Source organism: Camelus ferus, chromosome 17 (assembly GCF_009834535.1).
Source record: "Camelus ferus isolate YT-003-E chromosome 17, BCGSAC_Cfer_1.0, whole genome shotgun sequence".
NCBI lineage: Eukaryota > Metazoa > Chordata > Mammalia > Artiodactyla > Camelidae > Camelus > Camelus ferus.
This window is the reverse complement of record NC_045712.1, coordinates 8,772,928-8,799,497: the sequence shown is the minus strand read 5'-3', so window position 1 is coordinate 8,799,497 and position 26,570 is coordinate 8,772,928. Positions and strand designations below refer to the sequence as shown.

At 42.4% G+C, this 26,570-nt stretch overlaps 1 protein-coding gene across 11 annotated transcripts in view; it reads right to left on the bottom strand.

The window, feature by feature from the left end:
- Positions 1 to 26,570, bottom strand: part of FOXP1 (forkhead box P1) — a 549,899-nt gene that overhangs the window by 97,940 nt on the left and 425,389 nt on the right. The window contains exon 1 of one of the 11 annotated variants that reach the window (XM_032458009.1): positions 7,561 to 7,713. The exons of the other annotated variants lie outside the window; for them this stretch is intronic. The gene's annotated coding sequence lies outside the window, so the exon portion shown is untranslated. Of the gene's footprint in view, positions 1 to 7,560; positions 7,714 to 26,570 lie in introns of those variants that run through there. 11 annotated transcript variants of the gene reach the window in all.

Here is a 26,570-nt window from a genome sequence, read left to right as displayed (position 1 = left end):
GGTGCTTCAGGGCTCAGGCCTTAACTGGAAGTTCAAGCTAATTCTTCATTCCTTTCTCAAATGACAATTTAAATACAATGCAAAAAAAAATTATATCCCCAATACTGTAACTACCTTAACTGTTTGAGTAGAGAGAAACGAGTATGTTTTATGAGTTAACAATGAATCATAGAAGGCAATTTATGAAGAACTAGAATGATTCTGTCTAGCTGCCTTCAGGGATCAGAAATTCAAATTAAACTTCTGGCAGACATTTAAAGAATGCTAGCATACAAAACTGAATTTAAACACACACACACACACACACACACACAGTTAACACTCTTTAGTTGAGTTTCAAGAGGAAATCATGAATTAAAAAAAAAAAAAGTGCATGATACACTGTTGACTGATGGCACTGGGTGCGGCCCTCCCCAGGTGCACACAAACCTGGGAGCATGCAGCCCTGCAGCTGCGCCTGGACCATCAGAGCGCGGCCAGTACGGGCCTGCTGCTGCCGTCACACCAGCGACTGGGATGTCCTCAGTACCAACAAGTGCTGGGAAGAGCCTATTGACTGCCGTGTGAATCCGGCCTGATACAGCTTCCCTGCACTTCAAATGACTTTATAGCATCTGAATGCTAGGAGAGTATTCAAGTGATATGCCTTATTTCTCTCCATCTCCAACAGGGAGAGGTGGGTGAAGGGAAGGAGGGAAAAAAACAATCTAAAGAGCAAACAAACAAATAAAAACACCCATAGAAACAATACTTATTTCTAATCTAGGAGACAATTGGAGGAATTGGGTGGGAGGGGAGATGACACAACATAAATACTGAAAATAACACGTTATCATCTTTTTCTTTCTCTTTAGTTTATACTCATGTTAACTACGAGTCAATACTGCCCAGTGTAAATACACATAAATTTTGTGCATCTGAGCATCTTCCTCAGAGTTGCTGTGTGTACAAATAATACAAATGAGAAGATAAGAATTTTTTTTAAATATTGTTTTAAATACTGTCTGGATTAATAATTTAGAAGCTATTTTTAATCTCTGGCTATTCACCTGGTGTGGGTCCCAAGAGACTCAAGTTCCTTCTAGACTTAGGCTGGGTGTGGATGATAACTGACCAGGTTAGGCAGTTTACTTGGTTCATCAAATAAGAGCAAACAAATTAAATTAGAATGCTCCAGAACTTCAAAACAAGATCAAACAAAATGGCTCCACACACACACAAAAAACAAAAACAAAAAACTGTGTCAAATGTGATATGAACATATAGAAGCTAGCCTGTGTAAAAGTCAATGAACACCAAACGGCGCACCCCCCCATGAAAGGCAACAGTTTTCAAAATTAATAGCCCAATGGATTCAACTGATACATCGGCAAACAAAAAAGTTAGGAAGCTTCTATCTATTTTCCATGATATTTAGAAAGAAGAAGGGGGGAAAACACACAAAAAACAAAAGCCACAGATACCATGCAAGGTAGCTGCATCGCAGAGGAAAGAAAAAAAACATTTCTGACATAATATTTCAGTCTTCAAACTTTTTTTTTTTAAAAAGCATGTTATTCATGTGGAAAGTATAATTCTGTTTCATTATGGAATTCTGCTTTTTGTATAACTCTTTTAGACTTAGCTATTTTGCCACAATACTGTACGAAGCATTAAGGCAGGTAATGGTTATTATATTAATGCAAAATCATCTGAGTAGTCAGTCATTAGCATAACTGTTCTCTCAGTAACAATACAACCACCTATTAAAATTTTAGGGGAAAAAAAGACCTCTTTAAAATGCAATTAGCATTTCATTTTTTATCATTTTGTTTATTACATTCTATCAAGAAAGGCTATCTTTCTTTCAGGAAGAATTGTATGGCCAAGACTTGCCTGACAATCAGGAGTTACTTCAGGTTACCCAGCCTAATAGGCAACCTCCAGCAAAGCTCCCCGAGCTCTCCTTTTGTTTTAAAAATGTAAAAAGTGGCACAAATTCCTGTTTGTTTACAGCACAGGCATTAGTGGAACCTCCACTGCTCCCCTCTCACATTTCCCCATGCAGACAAGGTTACTCCACTAAGTGCCAGTGTAATTGTTTGAGCTCTAATAAATATCAGCTTCATTTGCATAAAAATGTAAAGTTTACATAAATTAAATCGTTTCTCCCATTAGCGATTGTTAAATACAGGAAACAATGGAAGCTACACATGAAAATAATCATCCAACAAGCACTGATCTTTTCAACCTAGCAACTATTATTATTATTATTAAAATTAAAAAAAAATGCCTCCTCTTTCCTCCCTTAATCTCTCTCTCAGAGGAGGGATGGAAAATAATTTAGTGCCCGTTGATCAAACCTGCTCTGACAGTCGCTATTCACAACAACAAAAATCATGTTTTAAGTACTGCAAAGAGGAGGAGGGGAGAACCATTCCAAGAAGGTACCGTCGGAAAAAAATGTTATCCACGGATCTTGAGCTCTTGAAGAGAAAAGGAAGAGGCCTTGGCTAAATGAGTTCTCTTACACTGAAGCATTATTCAAAAACAGTCAAAGGGAAGTGCAACTGTATCCATCCTACTTGAAACACACAGATGATTAGAATAAGGAAAGACAACTTGTAGATACAGTTGTAAACCTTAGGATAATGTTAAATGATGAAAAAGAAAATGCTGATTTTTTTTTTTTTTTGTGTCCATCAAACATTTCTCTAACACTAAGAATTAAATGGATAGACTGCACTTCATGCTTTCACCAGGACAAAAAATATCACAGGGTGCCTACCTGCAAATAGATATTTTTAAAAAATACATTGACTGAGATGGAGAGGAGGCCTGAGCTAGATTCAGGTAGGCCAAAATTAGATCATTCCGAAGTTTTGAAGGCCGGACTGAGGGGGCAGTCACCTCCTTTTTTGAGAATTACAACTTATGTTTCTCAAATTATACAGTTTCTCATGCCTACTTCCAACACCTTTACCTTATTCATCACAGTTAAGCTAAGGGGTGCAAATTAGTTTCTAATGAGACAACATCAGTTGCTTCTCTGACAATCTCACCTTTCACTGACTTACTTCTAATGACGACAAAGCCCAACCAAAAGCTCCCTACATGATAATGGACAAAGTATGTTCAAAAATGCCTAGTGAAGTCAAGGTGAATGGGAGACCCACGAAGACCCACCCTCATCAAGTGGGGGTGACAATTAGAGTAACCGTACAAAAAGCCGTCTTCAGGACCCCACTACAAGAAATTAAGCTGCCACAACTGTAACAGGTTAGATGAAAAAAATCAAAATCTAATGTATTCCCCCCTGTGTCATCTTGTTTTGTCAAGACATCAAATAGAATTGGGAAGTACAAAATAACAAGCCCTTGAGAAATCACAGAAGCCGACCTTTTTGATGTTGTTGATTTACCTTGTTCTCAGTTATTTGAACAATGATGTTTCAGATTTAAGGGCAAGATAAAGCTGAAAAATTAAAACATGGTACCTAGGTATCTCCCCTCAAAAGCACACCCTCACACTGAGCCTGCATCTTCACTGATGATCTGCTTTTAACCGGATTTGAAAAACAAGGCACGATAACGTGTGTTCAGTTTTCATTCCTCTCATTCTAAATCAATTTCTCTTCAAACAACTGCCAGGTTGGAAGAGAGACTCAGAGAAGATGACTCCTACAATCTTAACGTAGAGGCCCCGTTTAGGTCTTTCCAGATAATTCAGGTTCCCACAATCGGTAGAGGATCGTTTAGCTAAGAGGTACCTGAGTTTTCTGTTTAAATGAAAGTAAATAAGACTGAATGCAGAATGTCATTTACGAGGAGGCAAAAAAAAAAAAAAAAAAAAAGTACTGCACACTCTGAAATGACTAAAATGAATGTCCAGAAATACCAGGCTGCTTCCAAAACAGAAACCTTTCACCAAACAGAAACAAATTTAGCTGAGGGACTTAAGACTAACCTCCAATCTAGTCAGGCAGGTATACACGAAGCTACATTCCTTCTCTGCCCAAAGAGATGTGCAGTTTACCAGCAATGTAACTCCTAGCCATACATGAAATATTACGTACAAAGATATATAAAATTGATATATCACGAGACGCTTTCTCAATTTTTATGTGTAGATGGCTGCTTCTACTAGAACATACATGTGAATCCAAAAATGTAGCAGTAAAAAAACAGCTGTTTAAAAGGCACTAAAAGTAAATAACCTTGTATTTACAAGCGCTAGCAGAATTTGTAAGACCTAAACTAGTAAATAGCTATTTAATGATTTTAACTCCTTGTCATCGTATTCACATGCACTTTAACATGAAACACACACACAGATAGAATTTTTGTATTTATTTATTCGAACCTTCTCGGGTCAACTGTTGCTGCATTATCCCTTGCTTATCACAAAGAACTACCTGCATGGATTCTAACAGGCTATATTTACCCCATTACTAAGAGCACAGTTTTCAGTTTCCCTTTAGGGATGCTTATCTACAAGTAAGCCATATAATAAAATAAAATTCTTCAATCTCCTTTTTGGCCAGTTCAAATTTTATTCATACTTTAGTTCAAGCTGAGAGGCTGGTCACAATGTTCTCTCCTGATTGTCTCAGAAACATTGTAACTCCAACACATTTCAGCCACGTTAGCCGAGATAAATCTGGAATTTCACTGCTTTTAATTAATCTGGATTTTAATTTCACTGTATCTTGAAATTGCATGGAGGTGGCTGAAAAGTTGCAGAACTGGCCAGTGTCATGAAAGAGTTTATCTTTCAAGAGACAGCTCCTGACAACGTGCAAATACAAGGCAGTGATGGTTTTGTTTTTAAGGTACATTTAACTGCAAACAAACAAAAAAAAATTCAAATCAACCATTCCTATCATAAGCTTTCTGATGATTTATGGTTTACCAACTGAGCAAGGTTACGCAACACTGCATGCCTTTAGATGCATTACTTCAGCTAGTTGAGATTTAATTAAGATCACAGCCTCTAAAATCCCTGTCAAATGAAAATTCAGAGAAGACAATACACTATATATCCTCATGCAGAATGTTTCCATTCCATCCTCTGGAAAAATATGAGTTAATCCGTGTTTCTATGGCTGCAGACAAAAGTTCACTAATTTTGTTTTCTTTTGACACTTAGGTTGTTTTCTATTGTATGTCATGAGATCATTCCCTTCCAGGGAGGGAAGGAAAAAAAAATCGAGAGTGAAACACACTGCAGAAAATGCACTTGACATTATTATCTGACATTATCATAGCTTAGCTATGATGTCATCACATTTTCATATAATCAAGCCAGGCTTAGGAGAGTTTCATTTAATGAAATGTGTTTATTTAAAAACACAACACAAATGGGGAGCCTACCTTCCTTGAATTACTCAGATTAAATAACTGGCATGTTAGGCTCCTCATTTCCTTAACTGACCAACTTTTTATCAAATGAGCCGCACATAAGGGTAGAAAACAAAGTTCTCAGGGCAAACAGGAGAATATAAAGCCCATTACTTTTATTCTATAAGTAGTCCTTAGAGTTAAAAAATATATATATGTGTGTGTGCACGCGCACATGTGCATGTATTTATACAGTTAATAGATTTCTTCTTACAGATTTGTATTGATCCAGCCTTTATTATTTCTTTACAAAAATTTTATAATCATGCGGCCTTTTCCCTAGTCCAGTGTTTTTTTATTTGCATCATCTTAATATTTGGTTGCTTATCTCATGCCTTAGAAATGACAGGTGCTCGCAGTCTCACTCTTGACAGGCCACTACACAAATAACTGTCTTGCCTGAAAGGGCTAATGCAGTACTAATGAACAATAAATCAACTTTGATTATCAAGTGTCAGCCCCATCCGTTTTCAGTTCAGCTCCATCACCTCCTAGAGTAAGTCAGCCAGTGTCTCTGGGTAGGCAGTCTGTATTTTGGTTTCATTTTTACACACTTTTTCACTGAAATGTGTCAAGCAGCTACAAAGAGCCACGGAAAACAGGAGACCCTTTTTCACTGTACGCGAAGGGTATTAATTAGGAGAATGTGCTTCTGTCTTGGTTTGGTTTACTTAGTGATGAGTCTGAACATTCGAGAAAGCTTTGTATTCTTTTCAAAAACAACAACAGCAACAAATCCTAAACTAGAATCTTAATGTGATCGTGTTTGAGGTTTCTGACAATGACATGCTACCTTGGACTCTTAACCACATAAACCACCTCTAACTGTACATTCCTCTTGGAAAATCTATCACAAACAAATGAACAACAACAACAACAACAAAGCAATAAAAGGCCACTTCCAAAATAACTTCACTTGATTTAAAGAAAAAAAAATTGGCTTCTTTAACACTGACTTCCTAATAAAATAAATGTAACTTATTTTTTTCTTCAGCAGATTAGTCACTGATAGTATGATTCACATTTCCTGTTATCAGGCTTAATTTTTCCCCCAAATGTGTCACTTTCAGAATGTTGGAATCTATGGAAATTAGGTGATTTGCATTTTTAAATTGGCTTGATTAGAACATTTGGTCTGTGTGGACAAGAACATAAAATTATCAGGTATTTTACTACTAACTGGCAGGCCTTGAAGGAGTTAATCCCAAAGAGGAAGAGTCTATATGTACTTTGCTCTAAAACTTTACCACCCACTTCCTAAAGGTCCCCTCCTTCCCATCACGACACTTGGGTGGGGAGGAGGGAGGGAGAAAGTCTCTTTTCCACTGACCGTCTTTCAGGCAGTTCTGACAGTTGAGTTAGCTACATTCAAAGCCGGTACAGATGGGAGTAGTACCCCGTGGCAATTCCTCAGTCGGCTGCGCGTCCTAACCCAAACCCCACTCACTACTTAATTAACCAGCAAAGTTAGACTTCCCAACCTGCCAAAGTGTCCCTTCGCCCGCCTGCCCGTGTCGGTGTGGGGATTTATTTCTCCCCCTTCCCCTTTGACTGTGTGTGAACTCCTTGAATTTGAACAGCTAAGCTGAAAATAGCCTAGACAGATATAGAAACAAACTATCAGAAGCAAAGAAACATCCACACGGGTTACAGTGAAATGGAAGGCTTCTTGTATATTTCACACGCTCTGAAAGTGACATAAATCACACCCCAGATACGTCCACCCGAAACGAGTGACGGCGAGGGCTTTACCAAAGTGGCTGCCTGAAGGCCAGGCCGGCAGAAAACGAATCGCAAACGAAAAAAAGAGAGTGAGCGAGAGCGCGAGAGCAAAACACAAGCAGGACTTCCTCCAACTCTCAACTACACCCCACCCATGAACATTTAAAAAAAAGGGAGAACGAGAGAGAAAGGGGGGGGGGAATCTCTCCCTTCCAGGACCCACAGGCCTGGAGCTGCTTCTTCCCACCCCTCCACTCCCTCCCCCGCCTCCACTTCCAGAGCGCAACTCCCACCCAAGTTGGTAAACAGCGATGGTTATTATTATTTTTTTTTTCCCCGAAAGAATCAACTTAGAAACCCTCGGGCGCTCCTGCCGTCCCCCAGTGAGGCCCCAGGAAGCTGGCACGGCGGAGCCCGGGGAAGGAGAGCAGAACGGCAAAGATCAATCAGAGGGACCAACCTGATACTCTCCATGTAGCCGCCAGGCGCGCGGAGCCGGCTCGGGGCGCCCGCGCGGGCCGGGCGTGGGGTCCGGCGGCCTCGGCGTGCAGGCGGACTGCACGCGCGCAGGGGCGCTCCGGCTCGCGGGCTGACAAGACGCGCCGCGCCGCGCCCACCCGCCCCGCCCTGCTCCACCAATCACAACCCGCCTCTAAACACCCCGCGCCGCGCTGCGCCGCGCCCCACACAATGGGCTCCGCGGCCCGCGCCCCGCGCCCCCGGCCCCCTCCGCGCGGCAGGTGAAATCACGCTCTGCTGAAACCCTGCTTTTGTTTCGGGAGCAACTCTGCTTAATTGCTGTTAACCCTTTGACCCGCCTCTGGCTGACGTCTGGGAAGCCGGGCGCGGCGCGCATCTCTCCCTCCGGCCCGGGGCTTGCCGGGTCGGGGTTTTTGGTGGGGTGGCGTGTTTGTTTCCTCTTGGAAACTGACAAAGAGTTGTCCCAACCTTTCAAGAGCAAGCCGAGCGGCAGAGCAGGGGAACCAGCGCGCCCGGCGGCGCACACCCCGACTGCTCCGAGCAACTGTTTGGAAGCGGAAGGGGATGCGGGGCTCTTAAGGCAGCGCAGAAAAGCGCTTTCCTCGAAAACGGCCTTTGCGGGAGAACTTTCACTTCACGGCCACGGTGTGACCAAGCCGCGGCCTCTTTTGTCCCCTTATCTTTTCTTGCCAAGAGTCGGACTCGCCAAAGTGTGCTTGTGCGCGCGGAGGGAAACTAAGCCGCCACGGACGTTGAAATAAATAACGACCAACGTGCCTCATCGCTGAACCAAGCTACTTCCCCTCTAGAACGACAGCTGCTGAAGAAAGCATCTGCCACTCTCTGGCTAAGAAATAATTCTTTAAATTCTTTTCTTATTTATACAACAACAGCAACAACAAACGCTACTCTCAAAGAGCACTTTAAGATGACCTCTATCAGAAATAGTCATTACTCTTTAATGCTATTTAAAGCCGAGTACAGTGTGGGAAAAAAAAAAAGTCACCAATATGCTGAACTTTGTTGGCTGAACCAACTGGCACGATTTAAGTGCCAGGTTAATTCAGTCATTTTCGGCAGCTTGAGAAATCACCTTTCTAATTTACCATCGTTCAATTTCGAGAAGAACTTTCTTGGCTCTACTTAAAAACAAACAAACCTCTAACATTTTTTTTTATCATTTTCTTCAAAATATTCGCGAAAAGGGAGTAGTAGTGAGCTCAGTGATTACCTGTTTTTCCCTAAATTATTAAAAACAAAACAAATAAACAAACAAAAAACCAAAACAGGCCAGATTCTAACCCAGTAATTTCAGGAGTTTTACTTGGAAGTATTTTTTTTTCCATTTGAGGTGTTAGTGCAAGTTACTACCAACCAGAAGCATATTGATAATATTTCCAATCAAGTAAATGCCTGGATTTCAATCAGGTCAACAGGGAAGCAGACAATTCCAGCATCAATCTGGCAGCAAGAAAGACAAAAGCGCCAGTTGACCGTCCACTTATGATCAGATGTTAAACGGGTGCAGCACAGACCACGCTTCATCCTGAAGCGTTTTTGTGTCAGATAACAAATTTATTAGTGGGATTTTTCAGGTCACAAAAATGTGACCCCACCCTCTTATGAATATTCAGTTGAGAACCAAGGGCGTTCTTTTTTGGGGAGAGGGGCCTTTAAATCTGCCAGCCTGTACCATGAATCAGTAGACTTCTGACTCTTAAAGAGACAAGGCCCTCCTTCGGTAGGGGTTGGCAAGGGCCCCAAAGACAGGAAATAAAAATATAGGAAGTTCTCTCCAACCAAGGCACAGTGAGAAAGTAGAAATGTTCATTTCAAAATCCACATGCGATTTTTTTTTCAAAGGTATTAAAATTCGTTAGAGACTTAATGTCTGTGAGCAACATTAGGGTGCCCTTTGAATAAGCAATTCTTTTTTTTTTTTTTAAAGACATGTTGTTCAAGAGGCATCCATAAAGCTCAAGCATGCTTTTACAAGTCGCCCTACCTCCTTTGCAGGTCAGCGTTTATACGCTAATGGTCTCCAGGAACATCAAAACAAACAACAAACAAACAAGCAAACAACAACGTTAAGGAGGCTTGTGACCCAGCTGTGGAGACGAGCCTTACACAAAATAATTAGAGAGTGATGCAATGCAGTGGTTACATAAGTAGTAAATTGCATGGTGGTGGCACTAAGCACCATGAGACCACAGGGAAGGGGGAGATCTGAGGAGCAGGAGAGGTCTGGGAAGGCCCCTTGGGGAGGCGGTGTTTAGAGGACTGATGGTTTGGATAAGGGGGGAGGTGGCAGCATGGAGAGGGAAGTGGCTTAGCAAATGCAGAGGACACCTGGAGTCAGCCCTTCCCGCCCTCTCTCCAAACATGACATGGTGACTCAGACTACTTCTAGGTAAGGAAATGTACCATCAGAGGTAAACCTGGATAAGCTTTATATGCCCAGGCCATTTTGGTGAATGCTGGGCTCTCAAGATCCCTTTCCATGTGTTCCTGTCTACCTGCCCTGTGCCTGGGATTCAGTGAGAACTGGAACTTTCCATGGCTGGAATATGATATAAAATGTTAAAAGTTGCAATGACTTAGAAAACTTAGTTAATGCCATTCATTCTTTGAGTGCCAGGTCATTTGGGAAAGGCAGGGTCAGAGAGGCAAAAAAATTAAAAAAAATAAATAAAAGCAGCCGTGTTTTGACATTTGGATTGGGGGAGCTTTAGAAGAACTTGGATTTGGGGTAGGGGGCTTTAGAATGGATTACTCAGCCACATGGTTTCACTGAGTTGTCACAACTTGAACAGAGATTGCCTTCCCCATTTTATAGAAGAGGAAACTGAAGTTCAGAAAGGCAAAGTGATTTTTTTTTCCCCCTAAGATTTAAGCACACCCAGCACCACAGGCCACAAGGGAAAACAGATACTGAGTTACAGAAAAAGAGAGGCCATGATAATATAAAAGGACCTCGTGGGGTGGGGGGTGGGAAGGCTAATGTTTAAGGAAGAGTGAAGGAAATGCTAAATACCATACTTAAAAATATTTTTGATGCCCACATCCTAACACCCACAACAGATACAGCCCTTGTTCAAACACCACATATTAAGAAACCTGTCAGTTGCTAAATGAGTCCATTGTGCAGCTGGCTGTGTACTTAAGAACAGATTACTATGATCCCACACCAAACTCTAACCACCAAATAACACACCTGGGACTAAAATCATGGATTATATTTGGTTCTGCTGAGCCTTAGCTTTGAACGCAGAAGAAAGTGAAAGGTTTTACTGCCCATTCAGAGCTGAGAATGTAGGTAAGATGTATTAAAAAGGAGATTCAGAAGGAGCATCTTGTCAGGACGTTATTCCCACACTGTGATGGATGGCACCGCAGGGGAGGAGACCCCAGCCACAGTGCTCGGTCCACGTGGTCCGCAGCTCCCGCGGAGGCCCTGCGTTGCCGGAAGCTGCTTGGAAATAACCAGGGAAAGGACACATCACTGGACACAGGCTCACATATTTCTAGCAACGCTGAGAGCGAGAGACCTGCCCAAACAGCTAACTGCTACCACGTTTTCACAGGGAACTATTGCCACATGTGTTGCCATCAAGTTGATCTGCTGGAGGGAGTCAAGTAAAAACTGATGAACAATTTGATGGGTTAGAAAAAAAAAGAATGTCATGGGAAGCCAAAACTTCAATTCAATTCCCCATCTTCTTCCAAACAACCCTTGCTTTTTAACACTTATTCCCTTTCCTGTTTCCAATTAATTTAGTGGCGTGCCCAGAAAGTATTCTGAAATGACAGAACTTAAACGAGATTCAACCCAGTGACTCTGTTGCTGGAGAGAAAATGCTAGAACAACAGGAATACAACATTTAAGCCCCTCGCTCCAGGCCTGGGCTTGAAGACCTGACCAGGGAAGCAAGTCTCTCCAGAGGGAGCCCTGCCTTAGTATTTCTGGTGTCTCCAAAGACCGCCAACTGGCAGCCAATTAGAGATACTAAATTGCAACAGCCATGCCCAATTGCTGAGATTTGGGCATTTGTCTCCAAGGGACTGCCGTTCATTCTTGATTTAAGTGGTGCTTTTACTTAGAAATATAAATTAATACATCATCCATCTACAGGGAGCTAAGCTAGTTAGCTCCATATTGATACTGTTTATGTCACTGGTACATCTATGTGGACAAAGAAAGTAATTATGTTGTTTTTCTTCGGGGCCCGCTTGGCCAAGGGAAAAGGCGGTGAGTTCTCACTCTTGCACGGGAGTTAAAATTTCTCTTCGTGACATCTTCCTAATTGTCATTAGCATCTTCACTGGATGCAACATTTTATAATGCAATTGTTTCCGGTAGATTTTATGTACACACACTGTGACATGTCAACACTCAGGTGATATATGAATATGATGGGAACATAAGCTACAGAAAACATTTACCACCCACTCTAAAAAAAAAAAATCCCTTGCTCTAAATGTAAAGACATTCATAAATTGTCACCGGTAAACAAAATTAACGCCTGAAAAAGATAAAGGGCAACATGCCTTCCTAACTCTGCATCCGACTGACAGTAACAAATTACTCTCTCTCATTTATGATAAAACTATAATCTCATGTTTTAATATAATGTAGAAGGTTGGAGTGGTTTTGACCATAAGGTTAGAACAGATTACACTGAAGTGCATAAAGCTCTCCAAAAAAGGTACATGTTTGAGGTCAGGAGAGCATTTCCCAAAGAGCTTGATCCTTTGGGTATCAGGAAAAAAAGAATCACAACCACATCAAGCAGGAGTCCTTATTTCCACTTCCAAGAGTGACAGCATTTATGACACACCTACATGCAAACTCTCCATGTTAGGCATAAAATAACCAGAACTAGGTTACTGAAGGGGAAAAGAAAAGATGGCTCTTGGGGGACGAGATTACATGTGAATATTTCTTCAAACGCTTAATTATGTAGAAGTCGCTGAGTCTCAGAGAAAGGCACTGGCCATCTTTAGGCAGTAAAGTCAGCTTTTCCGGAACCCTGTGATGCGCAGCAGACCTGCGAGGAGGCAGAGGGAGCGTGTTCCGTCCTGCCCTCGAACAATGCTCAGCAGTCTCCCTCCTGTGCCACGCCACCCTCCTGTGACCCTAGGTTGACACACCCTCATGTTAAAACCTTCTTTACGCCTGCCCTCTGCTGGCAAGCCTGCCGGGACTAAGACATTCCAGCTACCTCAACTTTTTCAAAAAGCAACTTTTAAAAGCTGGAGAGAGAAAGGCCATGTGATGAACTATTAACTGGAATATATAAATTAAGACACTGAAAAAAAAATGGGGGGAGGGGGGCTGCTGGTGAAATATGGCGCTTTTAATGTAAAAACGCACATCCGTCTAGTCCCTTGCCGGCTCGCTCACAGCACAGGAGTGCCAAGCTCTATATTTTAGCTCACCGAGAACAACCTGTGTTCCTGTTGGGCATCTGGCCTTCTCTTTTGCTCTCTCTCCAGGGAGAGGTATGTCGGTACATTTTCAATAAAACACCTTCTGAGCAGTAAAGGGCCACCGTTCCCATTTCAGTTGTCCCTAAGGTTTCATGATACAGTATATTTAGCTGACTCTAGGCTCAAGTTTTCCTCTGGCATTCACAAGATCGACGTAAAAGGCAGGTGGGAGAGAAAAGAAGGCAAAAGAAGTGCTTTGGTCTACCCTTTGTTTAAGTCAGACAACAGTTAACTTTGCGACTGATGAACTGGTGTGACTTCCACCAAACAGTGGGACGGGCTCCCAGGCCTGCTTCCCTATGACAGGTGCCTGCGCATGCGGGCCACGGGCCGGGAGGAGGGCTCCGGGCATCAGCGGGTGAATTTCCGCAGCAGCGCTCAAGGGTTTAACGGGGCAACTCCTGTCACTGTCAATGGGAAACACGAGGCCTTACAAATCCCTGCATACCAATTCAAAAATATATCTCCAAGACGGGAAAATGAAGCTTAGCAGTTGCAGCCTCAGAAGCATTCAGGAAGCAGCACTCTTGACAGCGCTTTAGATGCCGAGTAAATGCTCTTATAAAGAACACCCAGTCCAGCCGACAATAAATCTTACACCGGGGAAGCCCGCGCAGGGCTGTGGAATCCCCTCCGAAGATAATTGCCTTCCACACTCTGAGGCATAGAAACCACTACACAGAAAACCTTTTCTGGGGCCCTATAGCTTTCTATGGCTTTTCTTTCCTTAATAGTTACCGATCACACACACACACACACACACACACACACACACACACACTCTCTCTCTCTCTCTCTCTCTCTCTCTCTCTCTCTCTCTCTCCTACCTTAAAGAGAGACTATATAAAAATCCAAAAATTTGTCTTCCTTCCTAGAAAAAACTGATAAGGCCAGTTCTCAGTGGGGGACAGGAGATGGAAGAGGAAGGCTGGGAAGAGAGGAGATGTGTATGGAGTCAGGAACAGAATCTGAAGCAGCACCTCAAGGTGCACACTCCTTGGCCACTTCCCACTCTCTAAAGGCTCACATGCTTTCCAAACAGTCCCAAACTGGGACTCACCCAACAGGTCATATGGAGTTAGGAAGATTTTTTCTTAGCCCAAAGTGGCCTCAAGTGGTCTGTTTAACCCTGAGATGATACAGGAGTATCAGACAGGACGCAGGGTTCTATGAATGACTTTGTCATGAATTAATAGTGTGATTGCAGGCATGTCACCTCACCTCGCTAAGCTTACACACTTCACTCAAGGAAATAGATGGGTAATATACTCTCTCTGTTTCCTTTAATAATAACAATAATAATAACAATTGTCACTACTAACTACTAATTATGTATAAGGTACACATTTGACACTAGCAGAGGACTAATCTTGAGGTTTTTTTTTTAAGTTTACAATTAATGTCATATAGAAAACTAGCAGGAATATAGTTTAAAAAATATAAATAGGATTTTAGAGCATTGGAAATCTTGGACACTACCATATCAACAGTAAATCAGAGTGCAAAGGGAGGGGGAAAATTGTATTTGGAAAACAACTCAAAAGCTTTTATTCTGACCCTCTCTAGGGCATAAACCCTGAGAAACATAAACACCTTCTCCATTGAATACATCACACCACATGCTCTAAGACTTGGTGAGTTGAGTTGGGGCCTCAGATGAGGATGCTAAAACAACCTGACTTCCAAGCATATTTATGTTCTTCTTTCCCTGTCTTCTTTAACAATAAAAGATCTCTCTTTCCACCAAGCATCCTCCCATCCAAATGATTTTCTGAGTTTCTGGTCCACCCTTGCAAGCCATTCACCTGCTTTTGTCTATTTCATATCCGGAAGGAGAGAGGCAAGCTTTATACATGAAGTAATTAATTACTGATGGGGGGAGTGGCATTTCCACCTCAGGTTTAAGCCACAGGTAAGGTTTGAGTTGGATTAAAAAGGAAATTTGGAAGAAAGTATAGTATCACAGAGACCCTAGACTCCTGAGCTCTAATAACTCTTGTCTTAAGAAAATATATACAAGAAAAGCATACAGTCCAGCCTACAGGCCCATTATTTATTGTTTTAAATGGCTTCTCATCCCTCTGGAGGAAAAGCAAGAGATGAAGCAGGAAGCTTTCAGGTCATATAGAACTTCGTTCTTTTCAGACAAATAAGGTATTGTGTGTTTGAACAATAGGAGGAATGTCTAATTGATCTTAATTAAATTCAGTGATGTCCGATTTTTGAGATGGGTCAGGTCACATCTATGTAATGTCACAACCCAACAGGCCAGACCTTTGAAATGAGGGAGCTCTGCAGTGAACTGTTTTCTGACACCCTTTCTAATCCATTCACCATCCCACTGCACAACCAGCTGGTTCTGCCCTCTGACTTTCTTCCCTCTACCTTCCGCTACTCCTGACTTCTTCCTGGCTGGGCACGTACAGTGTAACAGCAGCAATTTTTAGCCATACACTCGTCTCTGGCTGGCCTTCTCAAGTTGCAAAGCCCCACCGTACACGATCTCGTTGTTCTCATGATAACCTACCAAACAGGAATCCTGTTATATCCACTGCACGTGGACAAAGTTACCTGGAGTTTGGAGTATGAGAGATGTAGGTTTAAATCCAATCTTCGCTACGCACCAGCACACTAGGTGAGTCACAAAAGTTCATTTTGTTTGTATTCCTCAACTGTAAAAGTGGGAGCAATTATCTGCCTTACAGTAGATAGAAGTTTCCTTGATTATTTTTTGGGGGGGTGTCCATTTTTAAACTCAGTTTCCCTAATTCAAGAGCATTGGTGTGAATCTTTCATATGATGCTTGGTGAGGACCTGCTCATGAGTGCCTAGCCCAGCAAACTCTCTGATGTTAGCAGGTATTGGGGGACTCCTCTGAGGTCACTTGGCTGGTGCGGTGTGACTGTCCCCTCAAGAGCTCAGTCCTGCATTAGGGAGTCTCTCACTTCCTGGTTACAGAGCTCTAGTGACTTGGAGATAACGCTAAGAAAACAAAGACCAAAGCCAGTTGTGATCGAGAACGTGTTACAAAAAAATGCCAGCTGCAAACTGGGAGGTATGTCCTGGATCCTCAAAACAGGATTTGACAAAGGAAGGGAAAAATGAGGGAAAAGGCTGGTGCCTAGTAATAGGAAGGCTGAGAAATATAGCAAATAGCAAATATTTACTGGGAGCTCATGATGGGTTTGGCCCCTTCCATAGCAACTCTTAATCCTCAAAACAACCCTATGAATGAGGCATTATTGTGCCCACTTAAGTAAAGAAACTGAGGCTGTGGGAGTTGAAATTACTTCTCCAGTATCTCACAGCTAGCGAGGTGAGAAGAGGGACTTGAGTGACTCCAAAACAAGCCTTTTGTACCCTCTGCTAAGCTGGAAACCAGGCTAGCGGCTAGAACTAGGTCTGCAAGGACAGAGAGGCGGGTCCAGTTTCATTCCCTTGGAAAACAAATGTGACCAAGGGTCACTGATGGGTCAGCATGAATGGAACCTGAAAGAATACAAAGGTAAAATTCCGAGAGCCCCTTTGCTTCTTTCTTAAATCCACAATGACAAGGCTGGCCGACCACACGAATGTGAAATTGTCCCTTCATCTGTCCACAGCCACAACCAGGCTAGGAGGAGTGGCAGTGGGGCGAGGGCTCATACACTCTCTTGAGGTTCTTCCCCTTAATTAAGGAGCTTCTCACACCCTCATCACCACTGCTGAGAAGAGACAGACACCCACAAACAGGCAGACAGACTTTTCTTCTTCCAAGACATCACTGGGCACCAGACAGCAGTCCAGCAGTTCTGGCCTTGATGGTACCCAAGCTCTCCCAGCAACAACAGTATCTTAGATGAAAAGATGGAACATCACTGTGATGGGGCTTATTTTGTCCCCGATCCTAAGAGGCACCCAGACACTTTGGGACGGGAGCTTGAGAGAGAGAGAGACGGCTGAGGGTTCCAGGGCTGCATCCCGTCTCGACTGAACTTTTGGTAAATGCTTAATCTCTATGTGCCTCAGTTTCTACATACATAGAGAGAACTAATTCTAGTACTGCTCCCAAAGGGTTGTTGCAAGGATTAAGCGAGGTAATATGGGTCAGTGCCTGGCATCCTGAGAGCACTTCAATGTTTCCTAATACCATTATTACTGTTACTACACACCGCTTTGCCTGCAACCTTTTCCTTTTGCTATAATGAAATACCTGAAGGCAAAAAGTTGTTTTTTTTTTTTTAAATCTTGCAGACTTCTTATTTTTCTGTGATGTAGTTAGTACTGATCCTAACTCCAAAATTTATCTAAGCAGTAGCTCTTTCATCCACTTGATCTCAATGGAAGAAGATATTTGCTTGTTTTGTTTTTTAAACACAGGAGAATGAGGCAGCCGCACTGTTACCTCGAGGTTACCTACCCTGCGAGACAGGTCTACCAGCCAGCTCCTCGCTTGGGTGCGGGAAGGAGTTTGGTGGTTTACTAAGTAAGTTCCCAAGGACCCCCTGGGATAATCAAAGGAGGCGTTTGCCCTGCATGCTGAGAACATGTAAGTTGGCCAACGTGAGATCTCATGACTGGGACCATCAGCCTATGTTTCCATGATGCGTTGCTACCACTGTCTCTGGGAAGGGATGCCCTTTGGTGGAACCCCAGCCACCACGGCTCCAGAGTTTGCCCCTAAACAGATCGTGGCTTGTTGACCTAACAAGCTGACTTTTAGCTTCCTTTCAAAATTGCCAATGTCCACACCACCCAAGGTAAAGAAAACTCTCAGTGCTCCCAGGGCACAGGGCACGGCATCAGCCATCATTTGACTATTTGCTGAATTACCAAAAAAACAAAAAAGACGTACACATACATGTAGAGGGCAGAGAAGAGGGGCTTCTTCCCCGACCCTAGGGGTTAAGGGGGCTTCTAAAATAAGACAAGGATTAGGCTGCGTATTGAAGGATAATGGTCTGTCCCAGGTAGTTGGGCGGGCAGGGTTGGGGAGGATATTTCAGCTCCTGGGAGGAGCATGTACATTCACACTGGAGACAGCGTGAACCGTAACACCAGGGCGCTGTGAGGTACCTCACTAGGCTGGGGCAATTACAATTTATGCTGTAGCTCCCTTCCTTTGAGATCGAAGGGTTTTTCTTCTTTTTCCCAATTTCGCCTGTATTTCTCATCTCAAAAATGCATTCATCTCTTCCTCTCCTCATTCGTCCTGTTAGGGGACATGGCCTCTGTCTTTCATCTACATTGTGTCCAGTACTGAACGAACTTTCTCCCGGCCTTGACCTAAGCCGGGTCAAACACACACACACACACTTTCCCCGAACTATGCAGAGTCAGATGTTTGTTGTTTTAATCCTGGCATGCTCTTAACACTGTGATTCCAATCTTTCCGATTTTTTGACTCTGCAGGTTTTGGGAGGGTGAGTCTGACAAATCACCAGGGGATGGAAACCACTAACATCATGTTAAGGAGCCTAGACTCAAGGATGGAGTACCTCGGTCACCAAAGGGTTTAAATAATGCCAAATCAGACGTGGACATCTTATTATACAATTAGGTAGAACAAAAGCATGAAGAGAATCCACATCTAAGACAGGGGCAAACCTACAAAGCATTGAGGACTTATATGCTGATCCCTGAGGAGAGGAAACAGACCAAGACCAGCAGGGTCGGGACCTCCACTGCTCCTGCACCCATCACTCCCTCTGGGCAGCCAGGCTACCGTCACTCAACCATGAGGCCGAGTCTTGGTGCGCTTTTGGGAAGGCTCCCTCGCTGTGCTGGGGAGAAGGCGGCTCTGGTTCTTATTTGCTTGTTCCTTTTCAGCTAAATGGGGGGCGGGCAGGAAGGACAGCTCAAGGCCTGCCGAGTTCTGTGAGACGGAATATTACAGAAGAGGAGAAAGGAGCCAAGTCTAAACCAAAACTACTTCATTAGGCAAAGCATCCTCCTTGACGGAAAAACAAACAGGCATCCATGTAAGAGAATGAAAGAGGCCACTCCATTAACTCAGCCATCTTCTGATCCATGGCACTAACCATGGGGTGGTACCAACTTCCCTGACTTCCGACAGCATTTACCATCAATAGGGGGCATTACAGCATCCTATCAAATGGTAATTAGCTCATCCAAGGCCAAAGTGCCCCATGCAGAACAGCCCCTTAATGAATTTTTAAACAAATGAATAAACCAAATAAATTAATGTTTTCTCTTCCTTTCTCCTTCATTCACTTGTTCTTTGCTTCTTTCATTCCATTTATGTTTCACGTGCATATTTTTTCTAAACACTCCAAGAGACAAATTCCACACTCTTTCTTCTTTCTCAACTTGCGGTCCATAGCATAAGGCTGAGGAAGAAGGAACTTGGCTACGTGTTAGATAACAGCATCTCTCTACGTAACGTGCACATCTGACAACAAGAGGGCCTCTCCGTGTCATCAAATTAGGGGCTAAAATCTTGTCGATGCCAGTTTTGTGATGGAGTGACCTCATGTGCAAAAAAAATCAATCTGTATACAGCCATCAATGATCAGATTCGTTGAAAGTTTCTTAAAAAAAAAAAAAAAAGGAATAGAAACTATGATTCAAGGTTTACATAAATCACTTGACATTTCCTAGCTGTGAATAAACTCAAGTCACTGAGTCCAACACAACTGTACCTACTGAAGGTAGATAGCTATCCAGACTTAAAAAAAAAATCATCTATCTTCTTTTTGTCTTGCTAATTTTGTCAAATGAAAAGAAGCCTGCATGGAGATAAGACTGGAAGGGCGGGAAAAGCAATTTCCTGAGCTGCTGCCAACACCAGACACCCTGAAAAAGGCTTTTCATTGCTCGAGGCATCTCTACTTCATTTTGCTCTACACCAGAGGCTCGTACCCAATGCAGAAAAAAACCTAGAGAAAGGCCACAGCCCATACTTTATTGGGCCCATGGAACACTCAGAAAATATAGCAACCCAACCCTTTTCTTCAAAAGCAGAAGACCTAGAGCTGGCATGATCTTACTTATCTGTGGTCACCTGGATTCTTGGAGTTGCACACTCAGAGACCAAGTTAATGTCAAAGGATGACTATTTAACCCTGCACCAGATTGACTCTGCCCATTCCTACCAGAGCTTCAAACTATCTTGCTTTGGTCCCTCCCCTTAAAGCACCAAACAGGTTCTGGTTTTGTTTCAGAGATCTAACCAGCATTGGACAAGTGATGCCCAAAGGCCTTCTGCTCCAGCTTGCCCCCACATCCTTCAACTAAACACGGCAGGCCAAGTGTCACCTGTCCCCCACGAGAGACAGATGCTCCATTCTTCATCATTCTATTAATGTAGCCCAGGGTCCTTGGTTTCCCCCACCCCCCCAACCAGGGCACAATTGACTCCTAGTGGTTTTACAACCATCCCCTAACTAACCGTCCCATGAACCACTGAGCTCTTGACTCTGCACTTGGGCAGGGGTATGGGCTGTGCATTCATTCCCATGAAAGATCTTTTTCACTTTGATCCAGAATTTCAGCCTGTTGAGACTTAAAAAAAAACAAACTATGATTCTTCATCTCCTATTAACTTGTCCCTACCCTTCCTCTACACACACAGTTTTTGTCATCTCTAAATTCCTAGAATCGCATCATCTCAGATGTATTGCAATGTTTTCTAAATGTGTGCATCCTCGTGTTTCACAACATCTGGAGTGGAGTGCCATCACTGTCATCTGACAGTTACCCAGAGCAGTTTCACGCCAGGGACCATTCACATGCATCCGTGGGGTCAGCCTGCTCCAGACTGAAGGCACCAGGAGTGGTCAGGCAGGGCGTCAGCGTGGCCTCCTTCTGCCACCTTCACTTGGCATCTAACGTGTTGCCTGGATCGTGGCAAATGCTTCACAGGACAAATGCTTTTCCTTGCTTAAGTGGGCAAACTTACTTAGTTGATGCCACAATCCACTGAAGAGAGCCTATTATTAATCTATACTTAAGAGATGGGGAAATTGAGACCTAGAAAGTTAAAGAACTCACTCAGAATCAGGCACCCTGTTACACAGAACCAGTATTGAAAAATAAGGCCTGGAAAGATTAAACCACCTGTGAGAGACACTCTAAATGCTCATGTCAGAGCAGGATCCCCCAGATAGGGTCTTGTGCTCTGTTCTCTTGCGTCTCAAGGGTGTGGGTAGGCCACCCTCCCAATCCACCCCTCCCACCAGCTTTCCTTTTCTCCTTTCTGCAGAAACAGACCTGGCTAAAGAAATTTCCAAATTAAAACCTGGCTATGGTTTCCATAGTCTTGTTTCCTAAACCTATAAATCAAAACTGTCTAAACAGGTCATAAATGTTTGCTGGCGATATAATGGGGAAAGTTCTGATTTATGGCGCTGGTAGAATAATTTTAAATAATTACATAAGAGTTTTTAAAAATGCAATTAACACCTTTAGAAGTTTTTTGAAATGAAAATGAATCTCTGGAGATGACTGTTTCCATACATAAAGACAGCCAGTTAAAAAATAAAAATAAAGCTACAAGATGCAGCCATGTCTGAACGATCCTATGGAGACAGGGGACAGGAGCTTTTATTTACAATGGGAAGTCACCACCATGAGCACATCCGTCCATGTTTTAACTCTGCTGCTTTATCACACGATAACACCACCATTAACCTATGTCATTACTGAACATCAAAATTAAATCACCAAATAAACACCGTGTTTCTATTCAGCCCCAGCTGATGCCTCTCTTCCTCTGCACCGATTTGACACATCCTACCACACTGTCCTTTGGAACACTTCAAAAGCCTCCTACCTGCTCTTGCAAATCTGGCCCGCGTTCTTTCCTTCCTCTTTCTCTTCATTTGTGATTCATCTCCTCCTTCAAAATCCAGCCTTCTACAGATGAAGTCACTCCAAACACCTTCCCTTAACCCTAACTTCCCTGGGTACCAAAGAATGTCTTAGTATCTATGAATTTCCTTCTTTGGGATTACCAAGCGGTGTTAAGTTATGGTCTCACTCGATGAACTCATTGCCCGAGCTCACTTTGGCTAAACATTCTTCCTCTTTGTCCTTCACTCAATATCCTTCACTTTAGCCCATCTTACAAATACCCTCCCTCTGAAGCCTTTACCTCCACTTTCAACTCTGGAAGTAGCAAAACAAGGCCATTTCAGACTAAACTGACTTAATGCTACCCGCTACTCATTTTCTTCAAGATGTACCTTGGATGAGAATACTGAACAATGCTGAAGCAGACTTTGACTTTCCTCAGGATTCTTTTGGATCCAATGGTCCAAGGTATCTCCCTAGTTCGTTCAATTACCCATACATACACTCAGCAACTGCAGAAAGAGAAACTCTCAGCCACCATCCTGGCCATGAGAACGAAGAAAAAGAACCACAGAAACTTTGATCTGGAATAGATTTAGAGATCACCTTCATCCCACCCCCTCATTTTCCAGATGAGAAAACTCTAGGCCAGGAAGGAAAAATGACTAGCCAAAGGTCACACATCTAAGTAGTTCCTGGCAGAACCGACACCAGAACCCCAATCTTCTGATTGCTAATTAAGCATTCTTTCCATTGCTTCACACCACCTGGCAGTGCAGATACATGAGGAACCACAAAAACTAAAATAATCAACCTCCAACACTTAATACTCTTTTTTTGGTTGAGGGACAATAGTCTTTCCGTATTTGTTGGAACGACCAGCACTTTTTATTTTAACTACAAATTATGAATGAAAAATAAACTTAATTATTACTCACCAAAGGCATAGAAAGTCAAGATGTAAGTCATCTCCCATGGTCACTCATCTAAAATCCACATAATTTTACCTGGCAATTAATCGAGAACTGAGCTGTCCAACAAGTGCAGATACTAGTCACACGTGGCTATTTGTTTAAATTAATTACAATCAAATAAAATTAGCAATTCAGCTCCTCAGTCACACTAGCCACAAAGGAAGTGCCCAAGAGCCAATATGGCTAGAAGCTACCATATTGGAAAGCAAAGATGTAGACGGTTTCCATCATTGGAGAAAATGTTACCAGACAATGCTGATACTACTGAACATACGAGTCTATGAAATGGGTGTAATATGAAAACCACTACCATGATGAATTCAAAGTTTGAAATACAGACTTTTTTCTCCCCAGTACAAAGGGACTTGCAGGAATATTCTAGGTCTTTGGTTTTTGATGAGGAAACTGATTCCCAGGTAATTAATTTACACTGTTCTCCAAAGCTTTACAAGCACTTACTCACAGGGTTGCGACTGAATGTCAAGTTGCCCATCTCTTAGGGAAGTGATTTTTCCTCTAAACTTGCTGACAGGGTGAAACAAACAATATGGTGTGTCTCTCCCTCTTTAAGGTGACGTGGGGTAAAATTTCTATACAGAATCACTCATCCATCTTCTAAAATGAAAACGGAGCTATATCAATTTACTCTTATTTGTTCTGCATCTATGTGGTTTTTTAATGTAGTCAATCTATCCAGGGAAACCTGGAGGTGGGCACATGGCTCAGTCCTAGCCAATCAGCATATTTCCAGCCCCGTGTCCACAGTGATTGGTTCAGGCACAGATGACTCAAGTCATTCAGTCACTTCAGAGACTCTTGTTGGAATGACTGGGCAAGAGATATTTATTTTCTGCAGCAGTTGCTACACTGTGAACCTGTCCGTCTGGGGCTCTCAGAAGCCATCTTGCCTCAGCAAAGGGAGAACCTGACAAAGAATGAAGCCAACACAAAAAGAAAGCAGAACAAAAAGATGGAGCTAGACCAAGTTCTGATGACATTATTTGAGTGCCCAGTCCCAGGTGTGTCTGAGGCCAGGCTAACCTTTGAACTTTCAAGTTCTGTGAGCCAACAGACTTTCCCCCCCATTACCAGCTAGTCAGGTTTTGACATTTGCATCTGACTAATACAGATACCTCTTTCCACATTAAGAAGTAGTTATATTAATATAGCCAATCAACTTTGAAAAGCAGAGCAAGAGGGAAACACCAAATTATAAAGCACATGATGGCAGGGCCAAATCTTGGTTCATGTGATGCCATTCTGGGAGGGATTCCCCGAGTCAACCCCAAGTGTACTCAGACTGTCCCAGCCACGCATCAATCACTGGGTTTCAATTCACCATATGTACATTTTTCTTTCAATCACCCAAATTTACAAGTTTCTTATCAGGGTGGGCCTGCAACATCACTTTAAAATTCAATAAAGTGTCTTCCATTCACAAGCCCTGGGAATTTCTTCAAGACATTTTACTATCTAAAAAAAAAAATACAAAGAAATCCCCTTTAAAGTCTCATGATGAAAGTTATAATTAAGACTTCGTGGTTCAATGGGTTTTCACTCAAAATTCTTTTACTGTCCTTTTCCACAAACCCTCCACTTTAGAATGATTCTTCACTCTCAAGTCTGTTTCTCCCTTTACCCTGAATTCAACATTAAAGTTTCTCTTTTCTTCTAGGTCCAATGTACCAAACTATGACAATCATACTTTCACAAATACTGGCAATAAACAATTTACAAAACCTGTTAGCAACTATTTTAATATAATCCACATACAGCTGGCCCTCCTTATCTGTGGTTCCTTATCTGTGGATTCAACCAACCATCAACTGAAAACATTCAGGAAAAAAAAAAATTCCAGAAAGTTCCAGAAAAGCAAAACTTGAATTTGCCACATACAGACAACTAGTTACATAGCATTTACATTGTATTAGGTATTATAAGTAGTCATGATTTAAAGTATGCAGGAGGATATGTGTAGGTTATGTGCAAATAATAACACCATTTTATATAATAGACATGAGCATCCTTGTTGGTGGGGAGAGTATAGCTCAGTGGTAGAGTGTCTGCCTAACATGCATGAAGTTGTGGGTTCAATCCCCAGTACCTCCATTAAACACAAATAAATAAACTTAATTACCTCCCACTTAAAAAAAAATAAAAATAAATAAAAGAGAGACTTGAGCATCCTTGGACTTTGGTATCCAAGGGGTCTTGGAATCAATTACCAGTGCAGAGTGAGAGAGAACTGTATTCTAGGGAAACACATTCTGCCTTCATGGTGACTCATTTCAAAATGTACACTCTGTAAATTATACTGTTTCCCATTAGTTACTGAGACCAGGCCATTTTAACGTAAGAGGTTTTTACAGATTAATCTCTTAAATAATATTAAATTTTTAAAGGCTTTGATTTCTCCTTTATAAAATGATTTTTAAAATTTAATCATTGTTTGAATATATAGATTTGGGCATGAAATAGGTGTTCTCCATTAGAGGTTTATTTATTTCATTCAGCGATCTTTCTGTCCAGCTCATCAACATCTTGGAGCTACATTTTCTTCCATTTGGTGTTTCCACTCTGAACCTCATTACTACTCAGCATTCAAAATTTCATTTATTCTCCTAAGACATTCTATGAAATTCTAGCCTAAGACAAGTGAGGTCTTATGGCTTAAGGTTTTTGCTAATAATATTAATAATAACCTGGTGTCTTAAAGTCATCATAAACAAGTCCATCAAGTTCTGAGAACATTATTAGCATCTTCTGTTAAGTATGTCACAAGCTGGGTGTCTCAGGCTGGATGTTTGATGTTCCAGCTTTCATTTGGTCCTCACCTTAAGCTTGTGAGGTGGGTATCATTTATAGCCATTTCACAGATACTCAAACAAAAATGAAAAGGTTAAAGATCTTGCCCAAGGTCAGAGTGGCAGGTCAGGATTCAGACGCGGTTCCCTGTGCCTCTGAAGATGGGCTACTTCTTTTGACTACACGGCCAACAATGATAAAATCTGAACTAAAAACATCCGATTGAAAATTTTTTATAACTGTATTCTTTGTAGCCTGAAACCTGAAACTGGATCTCCTGTTGGCAGGTGGCCACTCCCATCATTTGTCCTTGGGCAAGGGGCAAAAAGACGTCTCCACCCTCTCTGATTGTCCCCAGCAGCTGTGGCTTACCCATGGAGGACTGTTAGTTAAAACCATCTTGAAGGGACTTGTAAGCCCTGCCTAAAAGGGAATCTTCTAATTTCTTTTTATGTGACAACGTCATTTACCAATGTCATTATTATGCAATTTATTTAGAAAAAAGTGTTGGGGGGGACACGTTTAATAAATGTCATGCTCATTTTATCCTTGGAGAATCTGGAATAGTTTTTGCCTTTTCTGATTTCTAGCGTCTCTAGCTGGTTGAGACATAAGGGTTGCAATCCCAGGCCAGAGAAGCCATCTCCAGTTTCCCTGTCAGTCACTGAGAGGCAGGGATGGAAATGCTGAGTTCCTTCTTACCAGATGCTTTCCAAGGAGGCCTCTCTTCCAAATCATGAGCAACATCTAACGTGACCCTGGGCTGCAAACTTCTGCCCCAGGGCAAAGTCAAAAACCAATTGACGTAAAATTAAAAGCTATTTGCTTGATCCATCACTTGATTCCACCCCGGCCTACTTTCAACTGTAACCCATTTCAGCTGGAATTACAGGCTAGCTCTCGGTCCGGCACCCGGGCATGCAATCGA